Source organism: Oncorhynchus kisutch, linkage group LG13 (genome assembly GCF_002021735.2).
Source record: "Oncorhynchus kisutch isolate 150728-3 linkage group LG13, Okis_V2, whole genome shotgun sequence".
In the NCBI taxonomy this organism is placed as follows: Eukaryota; Metazoa; Chordata; class Actinopteri; order Salmoniformes; family Salmonidae; genus Oncorhynchus; species Oncorhynchus kisutch.
Genome location: NC_034186.2, coordinates 28757149 through 28769802, shown reverse-complemented (window position 1 = coordinate 28769802; position 12654 = coordinate 28757149). Strand labels below are relative to the sequence as shown.

At 41.9% G+C, this 12654-nt stretch overlaps 1 protein-coding gene across 7 annotated transcripts in view; it reads right to left on the bottom strand.

Annotated features, from left to right (window-relative positions):
- The window catches only part of tbl1xr1a (TBL1X/Y related 1a), a 29565-nt gene extending 26764 nt beyond the window's left edge, over positions 1 to 2801 (bottom strand). For 3 of the 7 annotated variants that reach the window (XM_031785950.1, XM_020499178.2, XM_031785952.1), the window contains exons 1-2: positions 2702 to 2801; positions 2496 to 2572 (exon numbers count right to left, since the gene is read on the bottom strand). The gene's annotated coding sequence lies outside the window, so the exon portion shown is untranslated. Of the gene's footprint in view, positions 1 to 2495 lie in introns of all 7 variants that reach the window. The other 4 variants (XM_020499177.1, XM_031785949.1, XM_031785951.1 and 1 more) reach the window with 4 other exon arrangements.
- Positions 2802 to 12654: the final 9853 nt, after the last annotated feature.

The following is a 12654-nucleotide window of genomic DNA, read 5'->3' as shown; positions in this document are numbered from 1 at the left end:
TGTCAACAGGGAGAGAAGAGGAGAGGGGCTGCTGCTGCTGTTTGTCTCACTGGGCCTCCCCAGAGGAAAAACAAATTACAGAGCAACGGAAAGGTCCCCAACACACAGCCTGGCACTGATTTATATTAGCTTATGAAGAAGAGTTAACTTCTCATCTCTCTAGCTACGCATGATACCTTTGTTATTTATCCGAACCCTCAACGGAGCTTCATCATTCCTTCCAAGCTGAACCCCCTTCAGATTAGCGTAGAGGTCAGCATTATTACTATTGGGCCTAGGCTAAGTCTAGCTCTGTCAGTCATGTCACTTGATGTCCCTTTGGCATTATAGTCTAAATAAGGCTCACTGTGAAGGTTTAAAACAAACCAACTGTCATATAGCCTATTGGTGTAAGGTTGCGTTCACATGCTCCTTGCAAGAAGAAAATTCGGAACTGTCTAGCCTAACTGGGAAACGTGGGGTACAACGACGCTATCCAAGTTTCCCACTAGTATTCCCAAATTGGAAGCGCACATGGAGTTTGGCTTATCCGGGAGTTTCATCAGTATTACCAAGTTTCCAATTATAAAGCATGTGAACACACAATAACAACTAGCCTGAACTAAGATCATGTCTTGTTTTGTCATGGTCCTGGCAATCTATGAAACAAAGAACTGCTGCTGAAGAACTGAAATCCACTCATCCCACCCCTCCCCCACGTGTTCCTTCAGTCTACTGTCAAGCACCTGTTACATAACTGAGCTAGTCCACCACTAGCTACATAAGAGGGTGAGACTTTAAGCTATGTAAATATGATCAACTTAATGTCTATATGAAGTATGAATATAGGCATCTTGTGTATAAAGCAGATCATTAACTAGACTAGTGTTGTGTTAGGCCTTTGTTCTATTGGTTTAATAGATCATTTCACTGATTGAATATCCCCATAATATAATAAAGCATAGTGGTCAGACAATACTGGGTCAATACCATCTTAAACAGAAGCTAGGTTTACCTGCAACATTTCAATTCAATATAAATTCTTAGGTCAAGCAATACAACTGGAATATATACTGAGTGAACAAAACATTAGGAACATCTGCTCTTTCCATGACAGACTGACCAGGTGTATCCTGGTTAAAGCTATGATCTTTTTTTGATGTCACTTATTAAATCCACTTCTGTCCGTGTAGATGAAGGGGAGGAGTCAGGTGAATGATGGATTTTTAAGCCTTGAGACAGACGGATTGTGTATGAGGGTGAATGGGCAAGACAACATATTTAAGAGCCTTTCAACAGGGTATGGTAGTATGTGACAGGCGGACCGGTTTGTGTCAAGAACGGCAATGCTGCTGGGTTTTTCACGCGCAACAGTTTCCACAGGTATGCTGGCCCATGTCGACTCCAATGCTTCCCACAGTTGTGTCAAGTTGGCTGGATGTCCTTTGGGTGGTGAACCATTCTTGATACAACTGTGGGAAGCATTGGAGTCAACATGTGGCAGCATCCCTGGACATCAACTAGGCTACTGCTGTGTCATTAAGTTGAGCTATGCTGCTTTTCGACTATAACACCAGTTACACTAGTAGTGTATACACCCTTATGTTATACTAGTGAAATTGTGTTGCCATAGCTAGGACTGGCACTGAGGACTTCTAAAAAGCAGGCTCAACAACCTCTGCATAATCAAAACATTTGCTTTGTGAAAAGGTGTTCAAGTTCAATGAGCCATTCTTATGAAATGAAAGCTGAAAAGTACCAGTGGTCGGTCTGGCGTTGGCCCCAAGTGAGAGCAGGTCCGCCAGAGCCATGGCCTAGTGCGACAAGGTGCAGATGGAAACAGAAGAGTCTGAGCCTTTTGGGTAACACACGGGGTAAATGCGCCACTAGAGTAGCTCTCTCTGACTCGGAGTTCCCTTCCCCCACACTCATGTGTTACATTGCTGAATTGTCAATAAGCTCTGATTTTGTTTCTTTATTATTATTATGATGATTTATAAGTTAACATACGCCTAAATAAATGTTTCCACATATCCAAATCCATTTTGTATAACTAGCCAGTTAATGTTGTAACATGCTTATTTGTGTCCATGTGTCACAACAAAGCTTAAATTACAGCTAGATTTGTGGCTACAAATCTGTTTTCAACCCCGCTGATAAAACTTTTCGAATGGTTTAGCTAAAATGCTTGGCAGTGATGATAATCATCATCATCATACATTTAAAGTGGCTAACAAACAACCTTACACAGCCTGTGAAGTTGTAGACAGGCGTAGGAAGCAAGCTTCTAGTCACCACACGCGCACATATTTACATACACACACATTCATACACATGCGCGCGCGGACACACGCTGACGCTGCCCATCCCCCACCTTTGTGAAATCACCAAAATAAATGTCCGTGACACTGAAACAATTGATCATAACCACCTACAAACAATAGTGTACAATGAATGCGTCTCGTAGTATATTGTATATGACCTACAATCACGAGAAAAGCCAAGAAAACACTTACTTAAATGCCCAGATTACACAAGGGGTGCCTTCTCTGCTGTGCTCCTTATATGGAATCTCCTCCTCCACCGCTATTTTCTAAAATATAGTCACAATAAAGCGTTATAAATCTACTCCGAGATGGCAGCTTGGTAGTTAAAATCCCAAATGAGCCATGTGTTTTGATTACATAAGTGTAGCATTTGATAAATCCTTTAAAAAAATTACATTGAAGAGCAATTGGGGTACATTGTGAGGTTGCTTGCTAGTGGAGAAAGAGCCAAACGGTTCACAACCAGCCAACGGCTTCAGACACTGAAACACTGAGGAGGTGACTCTCCAGGCAAAAATGAGGCAGCCAATTCTCTGCAGTTAGGTAGAAACTGGAGGACACAAAAACATTAAAATAAGTGTCGCAGTATAAAGCAGTGCTTTATGTACCTATATACCTAATGTTGTTGAAGTAGTCTTTATAGAACATACACATTCTCGCACTAAACACATTTTTGTCGCAGATGCAGAAATCTCTATAAAAGAATGCTAATATCTACAACATAATTTATCACACTCTGGCCTGAAATAGGTGAATTATGTAAAAACATAACAAAAAAACATCTGGTGCATTTTTAAATAACAGCTGTTGTGTCTTGCCTAAACAGCTAGCTACTAAATCTACAACAACAAAACATATTTTTGGAAAATAAAGTTGAATGACTTCCCAAAGAAGGGTCTAAACTGCAGTAAAACGGGGTGGCAGTGCCAGGATGATGTAGCACAATGCTAAATTCTTAAGTTAGCTTGCTAGTGAGCTATCAAGTTAACCATCTATTCTTGGAAGCTAAATAGATGTGAATATGGTAGGCCCAGTGCAGTCAAAAAAGATGATAAAATATATAACATAGGATAATCATCTTTTTTGATATATATATATACATAAACTCAGCAAAAAAATTAAGTCCTCTCACTGTCAACTGTGTTTATTTTCGGCAAATTTAACATTTGTAAATATTTGTAGATTATTAAGATTAAGATTCAACAACTGAGACATAAACATCTGCAGTCCTCGTGCCTCCTTGCAGCATGCCTACGGCACATTCACGCAGATGAGCAGGGACCCTGGGCATCTTTCTTTTGGTGTTTTTCAGTCAGTAGAAAAGCCTCTTTAGTGTCCTAAGTTTTCATAACTGTGACCTTAACTGCCTACCATCTGTAAGCTGTTAGTGTCTTAACGACCGTTCCACAGGTGCATGTTCATTAATTATTTATGGTTCATTTAACAAGCATGGGAAAAAGTGTTTAACCCCTTTACAATGAAGATCTGTGAAGTTATTTGGATTTTTATTAATTGTCTTTGAAAGACAGGGTCCTGAAAAAGGGATGTTTTTTTGTTGTTGCTGAGTTTATATATTTCCACACTAAGGTTGGAATAATTCTGTGGAATTGTGAAAATGATGATAACACCCTTTAAGTATAAACAGCGCTTATGAAAAGACCGCCTGAAATATCTGCCTGTTTTGGTGGGATAGTTTTGGCCTGCCTCACAAGGCAGTAAATTAGTTAATACACCAATAAGAAAGAGAGTTCCTAACTTCTCTGCCAATAACAGCACATTTGCAGTTTTCCCCTCCCCACTCAGAACACTCCCAGACAGTCTTCGCTACATTTTTGCTTGAGAAATGGCTAAGAAGCTATTTTTGTTTGTTTTTGATCATTTTAGTTTTTGATCATTTTAATTGAAAACAAACCACACTAAGGTACTTCAGTGTTACCCAGAAATTATTTGACATTGAGATAAAAACAGCTGCATTGGACCTTTAAAACAAGATGGTGCTAATGAACAGATGTTCCAGTCCCAGTTCGACAGAAAAAACTAGCTATGATGATATAAATACACAACAGCAAAAGAATATCCAATGTTAAGAATAATGATGCCTGTCCTGATCTAATTACTCTGGTTATGATCATGTATAAATAACAATCTAACTAACAAACAATCTAATCTAGGCCTAACCACGGGTTATTTCTAAAGGGCTACATTGATGTAAGCAGGATCTTTGTTGGATTGTGGCATTATACGATTAGAAATTATTGTATAATATTATTGGCCGCTACTAGTGCACACACAGCTAACTAGGTTTTGGGTTCAAAATGCACCGCTACCCTTTAAATACATCAAAAACGGAGGCTGTTGAGGGGAGGATGGCTCATAATAATGGAGTCAATGGAATGATGTCAAAATATTTTGGGGGGTTTTCACGTGTTTGATACCATTCATTTACTCTATTCCGGGTATTATTATGAGCCATCCTCCCCTCAGAAGCCTCCACCTCAAAGTGGAGCCTCCACCTCTGAAGTATGTTCAAGAACATTGAAAAACGTTTTAGGGAAAAATTGAATTCTGTACAAACCGTCACACAACTTAGCAAACATTGAATCGAACTGAACGCACCCCAGGTCGGGATAGGGAAAGGATACTCTGTTACACGTGTACAAACTGCAGCGGCTTCCTGTTTCACGATTGGCTCTCATTCTCATTGGTTGAAAACATGAATAATATTATTTGTTTGTATCATGATACTGTAAAGTAAGAGAGTATGCCTAATATAGTTTGCTGAAATGTAACATGCAACATATTTAAATGATAGCCCTATTATGCTTAAGGTTTCATGTCACCAACACACTCCCAACCCCTACAAGATTTAGATAAGGAGGATATTCAGATCTCTATTTAGCTTTGTAGGTTGGAATCATAAATCTACATTTTAGTCTTGGGTGAATAGGCCAGTGAGGTGAGGATAGAGAGTAGAGACAAGATGAGAATGAGCTGTTTGAGACAACTCAAAAGCACTGAGGAGGGAGTCTCTGGAAACAAAGCGGGGGAGTGATGAGAGGCAGAGTAGAGTCTGAAGCTCCTCTGGGCAGAGGCCAGTGTAATGCCCATTACTGCACACACCAGGGAGAGACAAGTGAACAGTGGTAGGGAAAAGAGCAGAAGAAGTAAGGCAGTTATTTTCAGACATCTCACCCCTCGCTGGGATCTCAGGAGAAGGCTCTAGCAATAGTCTTCAGGAATCCATGGTCATATCATGATGTTTAAAATACTGTATGATGGCGCCTGTTGTATTGCATGAAGGTGTGTGTGTGCGTGACAGTGAGATGGAGAGAGAAAACGATTCCCCCTTTTCAATTCAATCAGGCTTTATTGGCATAGGAAACATGTTTACATTGCCAAATCAAGTGAAATAAAGAAGAAACAAAAGTGAGAAGAAACAAAATTCAACATCAACAAAAACAAAAACATTTGAAAAATGTACAGTAAACATTGCACTCAAAGGTTTCAAAAAGATAAAGATGTATTAAATGTTATATTATCAGCTATGTAGTGTGTTTTACAATGTGCAAATAGTTGTAGTATGAATAGTAGGGGAAGATGAGTAAACAGATAAATATTGGTGGTATTTACAATGTTTGTGATCCACTGGTTGCCCTGTTTTCATGGCAACGGGTCACAAATCTTTCTGCTTTGATTGTACATGCTGTATTTCGCCCAACAGAGTTACCTTTTCTCTTTCAACTAATGAGGTTTCAGTGCCCCGCTCAATAGATCTATAGCCCCTAGGAGGTCTCCACAACTTTACGTGACCCTGGCCATCTAAACAGCAGAGCCAGTAGATGCCCTTTGCCGATAAACCCTGACAATGCAAGCCATTGATTACATCCCAACCATCCTTCCCCACTGACAGGGAGACATTTCTTCTCTCTGCCTATAAATTCTGTGTGATGGTACAGAATTAGTATTTGAAATGTCCGCAGCATCTAGATATGCCTGTACATAGCGCAAGGAAATTATTTTTACAGGGTAAGGAAAAGTTATTTGAGAATTTCCGGTTTCTAGCAAAGAAGGATTTTGTGTAATACAGCTTTATAACGACTCAGTAATGTAGATACTGTGATATGGTATAATTTGAGTGCAACGTAAATCATTAAGATTAAAACTCCTACTGTAGATAAGTGAATCAATTATTCAGGAGCACAACCAAGTGCTGCTTGAGGTTGCATACTTTTCTTTCAGTCGATATGCGTGGAGCCTGGGCTGTTCTATTTCTGAATCGATCCAAACCTCTGTACATTAACATTTACAAATGGTAAATCTAACTCAGACAGTTAACTCTCCTCCAGAGAGAAGACAGAGGAAACTACATTGCATAGAAGAAAGAAAATGCTCTTATTTGAAACCAAAATAATACAAGTTGGTAATTGTTTATGCAATTTCGATGTAAGCAAGCTGTGAGATCTGCATTAATATCTTTATTTATAGTGATTTCTTTTACATAATATGTAAACAAATGGGTTGTGCTTTTATAGATAAACCAGGTTTTTTGTTTGCAGGTTTTGTAAGTATGCTTCCATGTTGTTTCAGTATTTTGAGAGTTTGACAAATAATAAGTTGTTAATACAGTTTCACGTGAACTCACCATCATTGTAAAATAGAGTTAGAAATAACTCAAAATCAATTTAGATGGTGTGATTGTATGTACTTTTCATTTTGATCATAGTGTAAAATCGGAAATCAACTCTGCCGTGCGAGCATGCCTTTGCGGCACAGTCGATAGCGCGCCGGAACTCGGGCTCGAAGGTCAAGGGTTCGAGACCTGCTCCTTGCTATTTTCATTACATTGGTGTCAGAAGTGATCGGACCTTTCATCCACGACACGTGTGCTTGGTCGGTGAGCGCGTTCCTGTAAGACGTAGTCGCGAGGATGCGCTCTTTGAAAGAAGGGAGAACGACCCTGGGTTTATAAACGCGGAAATCGACTGCGAGCATGCTTTTGCGGCACAGTCGATAGCGCGCCGGACCTCGGGCTCGAAGTTGGAGACCTGATCCCTGCTGTTTCATTACAATATGAATACAAACCCGAATCTGATAAGGAATTTATAAGGCACCACAAAAATGTGCACAGAATATTTTTTCCTTGTGTGCTGAGGGGTGGGAGAGAAAAGCGTGTGTGATCGTCCAACTCCTCCTTTGCTCTTTGCAGTCTGAGTCAGGACTGTGGTTTTGGCAGCAACGGAGAAGCATTTCCTGTGAAACATGTTACGTAATGTGTAATTTAGTATTTTTCCCCTTTTAATACATTTGCACCCTCCTTCGTTTAGCAAAACAGTTTTTGAATTCTACCCTTTGTTTGCTATGAGAGGTTGTAATATGTTATCCTTTTCAACATTACCCTCAATTATCTCTGTCGTGACATTCCACTTTGTCCATAATGGCAGCCTCTGCTCCTAGCTATTCTAATTGAGTTCTCATCAGAATACAGGGGAGAGATTATTGTAAACTATTTAAAAGCTGCGCAGCTACTGGGAGAGATTTTGTCTGCGGAAACGAGACTGCAGGATCCCACCCATCCCCCACATTTGCTTGTAAACCCACTTTTGCCTGGCTGGTCACTGACTGCAATAGATAGATTCCACCCCACCCCCTATCCTTTGCTCAGTCATTCAACTTGGAGAGTCAATAACAAGCTGACATCATTGGTTTGTACATTACACTGCTACTTTCATTCTACCCACACTATCTTTAAGATAGGAGCATTTTGGTTGGAGATATAAACCTAATAAGGAGACGTTACATGGAAATGGTGGAACTAGATAAGAAAGGCACTGTTGGGGGTAGGGTAATACTTTCTCTGGGCCTCAGCCTTCTGTGACTGTGGAAATATCAAATCAAATCAAATGTTATTTGCCACATGCTTTGTAAACAACCAGTGTAGACTAACATTGAAATGCTTTCTTTACAGGCCCTTCCCAACAATACAGAGAGAAAAAAATGGAATAACAGAAAAATAATAACACGTGGAATAAATAAATACACAATGAGTAACGATAACTTGGCTACATACACAGGGTACCAGTGGGGTTACCAGTATCACATAGAGGGTGTTTCTAGGATGGATACTCTTTATGGGGCTAGAGTGTTTTCACACATTAAACTGATTTCTAGAAAAAGTTACACAAAGAGTTACGAATATGTTTAGAACATTTTGGACATAGTGAATCGCTCCTGTCCACTGGGCAGAACAGTTCATTGCAATAATGTGACAATGCCACACAGAAACCACCTATACATTTGAAGTATTTTAATCCACTGTCGCCAAACTGGGCTGAGAGTCGTCCACTCTCCTAGAATGTGGTCCACATTAAACACCCCCCAGTGCAGTGCAAGAAAGAAACACATGGTCAACAGAATTCCAATCAACTAGCCAAAGTGGGGCTCTGCATTTCATCCCTCCCCACTGTTTTTTTGGTCCAACTGCCCTCCAGCTGAGGTGGAGCTGGAAAAGCTATATCAAGGGGCCCCAGCAAAGACTCTCCAGAACACCTTTATAGGGGTATGCTTAATCCCTGTCTATTGGAGGCAGTAGAGGGATTATTATTTTCTCAAATTGGCACCATTCAATTGGAGATACTGTGGTCTTCCACATCTCTGTGATCTCTCTTTTTAAATACTCTTTGGCAAGTATTATGCATGAAGATATATGTGATAAAGGTGAGAGGTTGGTAATGGCCATGACTGTGAAGGGGAAGATCCATTCCAGGCTTTTGTCCAGGGTAAATGTAATTAGATAGGCTGCTTAGAAAATAACAGTGCTCTTGGCAATTTGGACAGCAACAATTAACTGCCTCCACCTGAGCATTATCATGTAACCTTCTCTGGATATAATCTGAAACTGTGTGTAGAGTATTATTTTAGAGTTTTTTTAATTCCCATGTTTTTTTCACAGCATTGTCCAAACTCCCTACATCGAGCATTATCGTCTAATCTGCAAAACTGAGCAGATTCATTTCAGCTGGTTCTTTTTTTGTTCTCTACAATCGATTCCAATTTTCTCAGCCAAACATAAGGGCATTGTCCCATCTAATGAGAGGAATTGTATGGTGGAAAATGCTCCTACTGAATACATCTGGATTCATACAGTAAGACTATGCTTATTGAAAGCTGATGCTGGTAAAACAATACACCAGTGAAGACAGTCAAATCTTATTAGTCACAATGTTATTAGTCACATGCGCTGCATACAACTGGTATATAGACCTTACAGTGAAATGCTTACTTATGAGCCCCTAACCAACAATGCAGTTTCAAAAAAATATGGATAAGAATAAGAGATACAAGTAACAAGTAATTAAAGAGCAGCAGTAAAATAACAATAGTGAGACGATATACAGGGGGGGTACCGGTACAGGATCAGTGTGTGGGGGCACTGGTTAGTTGAGGTGTTATGTACATGTAGTTAGAGTTATTAAAGTGACTATGCATAGATGACAACAGAGAGTAGCAGTGGTGTAAAAAGAGGGCGGGGGGGGGGGGTGGGGACAATTCAAATAGTCTGGGTAGCTAATTGACTAGATGTTCAGGAGTCTTATGGCTTGGGGGGTAGAAGCTGTTTAGAAGCATCTTGGACCTAGACTTGGCGCCACGGTACCGCTTGCCATGCGGTAGCAGAGAAAACAGTCTATGACTGGGGTGTCTGGAGTCGTTGACAATTTTTAGGGCCTTCCTCTGACACCGCCTGGTATAGAGGTCCTGAATGGCAGGAAGCTTGGCCCCAGTGATGTACTGGGCCGTTCGCACTACCCTCTGTAGTGCCTTGCGTTCGGAGGCCGAGCAGTTGCCATACCGGGCAGTGATGCAATCAGTCAGGATGCTCTCGATGGTGCAGCTGTAGAACCTTTTGAGGATCTGAGGACCCATGCCAAATCTTTTCAGTCTCCTGAGGGGGAATTGGTTTTGTCGTGCCCTCTTCACGACTGTCTTGGTGTGCTTGGACCATGTTAGTTTGTTGGTGATGTGGAAACCATGTGATGTGAACTTTCCTGTAGTCCACAATCATCTCCTTTGTCTTGATCACGTTGAGAGAGAGGTTGTTGTCCTGGCACCACACGGTCAGGTCTCTGACCTCCCTATAAGCTGTCTCGTCGTTGTCGGTGATCAGGCCTACCACTGTTGTGTCATCAGCAAATTTAATGATGGTGTTGGAGTCATGCCTGGCCGTGCAGTCATGAATGAACAGGGAGTACAGGAGGGGACTGAGCATGCACACCCCTGAAGGGCCCCTGTGTTGAGGATCAGTGTGGTGGATGTGTTGTGTACCTACCCTTACCACCTGGGGGCGGCCCATCAGGAAGTCCAGGATCCAGTTGCAAAGGGAGGTGTTTAGTCCCAGAGTCTTTAGCTTATTGATAAGCTTTGAGGGCACTATGGTGTTGAACGCTGAGCTGTAGTAAATGATTAGCATTCTCACATAGGTGCCCCTTTTCTCCAGGTTGGAAAGGGTAGTGTGGAGTGCAAGAGATTGCATCATCTGTGGATCTCTTGGGGCGGTATGCAAATTGGAGTGGGTCTAGGGTTTCTGGGATGATGGTGTTGATGTGAGCCATGACCCGCCTTTCAAAGCACTACCTGTCTACAGATGTGAGTGCTACAGGGTCGGTAGTCATTTAGGTAGGTTACCTTAGTGTTCTTGGGCACAGGGACTATGGTGGTCTGCTTAAAACATGTTGGTATTACAGACTCGGACAGGGAGAGGTTGAAAATGTCAGTGAAGACACTTGCCACCTGGTCATCGGATGCTCGCAGTACACGTCCTGGTAATCCGTCTGGCCCTGCAGCCTTGTGAATGTTGACCTGTTTAAAGGTCTTACTCACATCGGCTGCGGAGAGCGTGATCACACAGTCCTCTGGAACAGCTGGTGCTCTCATGCATGTTTGCCTCGAAGCGAGCATAGAAGTAGTTCAGCTCATCTGGTAGGCTTGTGTCACTGGGAAGCTCTCGGCTGTGCTTCCCTTTGTAGTCTGTAATGGTTTGCAAGCCCTGCGACATCCGACGAGCGTCAGAGCCAGTGTAGTATTACTCAATCTTAGTCCTGTATTGACACTTTGCCTGTTTGATAGTTCGTCGAAGGGCATAGCGGGATTTCTTATAAGCTTCAGGGTTAGAGTCCCGCTCCTTGAAAGCGGCAGCTCTAGCCTTTAGTTCAGTGCGGATGCTGCTTGTAATCCATGGCTTCTGGTTGGGGTATGTATGTACGGTCACTGTGGGGACGACGTCATCGATGCACTTATTGATGAAGCCAATGACTGATGTGGTGCACTCCTCAATGCCATTGGAGGAATCCCGGAACAATCTCCAGTCTGTGCTAGCAAAACGGTCAGATTTGCCAATTGGAGGGTGAGGGAGAGCTCTGTATGCATCTCTGTGGGTGGAGTATAGGTGGTCCAGAGTTATTTTTCCTCTGGTTGCATATTTAATATGCTGATAGAAATTTGGTAAAATGCAGGGAAATGTAAGTTTCCCTGCATTAAAGTCCCCGGCTACTAGGATGGCCGCCTCTGTGTGAACGTTTTCTTGTTTGCTTATGGGGGAATACAGCTCATTCAATGCTGTCTTAGTGCCAGCCTCTGACTGTGGTGGTATGTAAACAGCTACAAAGAATACAGATGAAAACTCTCTTGTGGGAAGTGTGGTCTACAGCTTATCATGAGATACTCTACCTCAGGCGAGCAATAGCTCAAGACTTCCTTTGATATCGTGCACAAGCTGTTGTTTACAAAAATACATAGACCGTCGCCTCTTATCTTACCAGATGCCGCTGTTCTATCCTGCCGTTACATCGTATAACCAGACAGCCGTATGTTGATATTGTCGTCGTTCAGCCACGACTCCGTGAAGCATTACAGTTTTTAATGTCCCGTTGGTAGTTCAATCTTCCGTGTAACTCGGCAATTTTATTCTCCAAAGATTGCACGTTTGCTAGCAGAATGTAGGGAAGTGGGGGTTTATTCGATAGCCTATGAATTCTCAGAAGGCAGCCCATCCTTCGGCCCCTCTTTCTACACCTCCTCTTCACGCAGTTCACGGGGATTGGGGCCTGTTCCTGAGGAAGTAGTATATCCTTTGCGTCGGGCTCGTTAGTCATGCCAGGGAAAAAAGGATTCTGCTAGTCAATGGTGAGTAATCGCAGTCCTAATGTCTAGAAGTTATTTTTGGTCATAAGAGACGGTACTGGCAACATTTAGTACCAGATAAGTTACAAACAACACAAATAAACTGTAACGATCTTCGTCTTCATCAGATGAGGAGTAGGAAGGATCGGACCAAAACACAGCGTGGTAAGTGTCC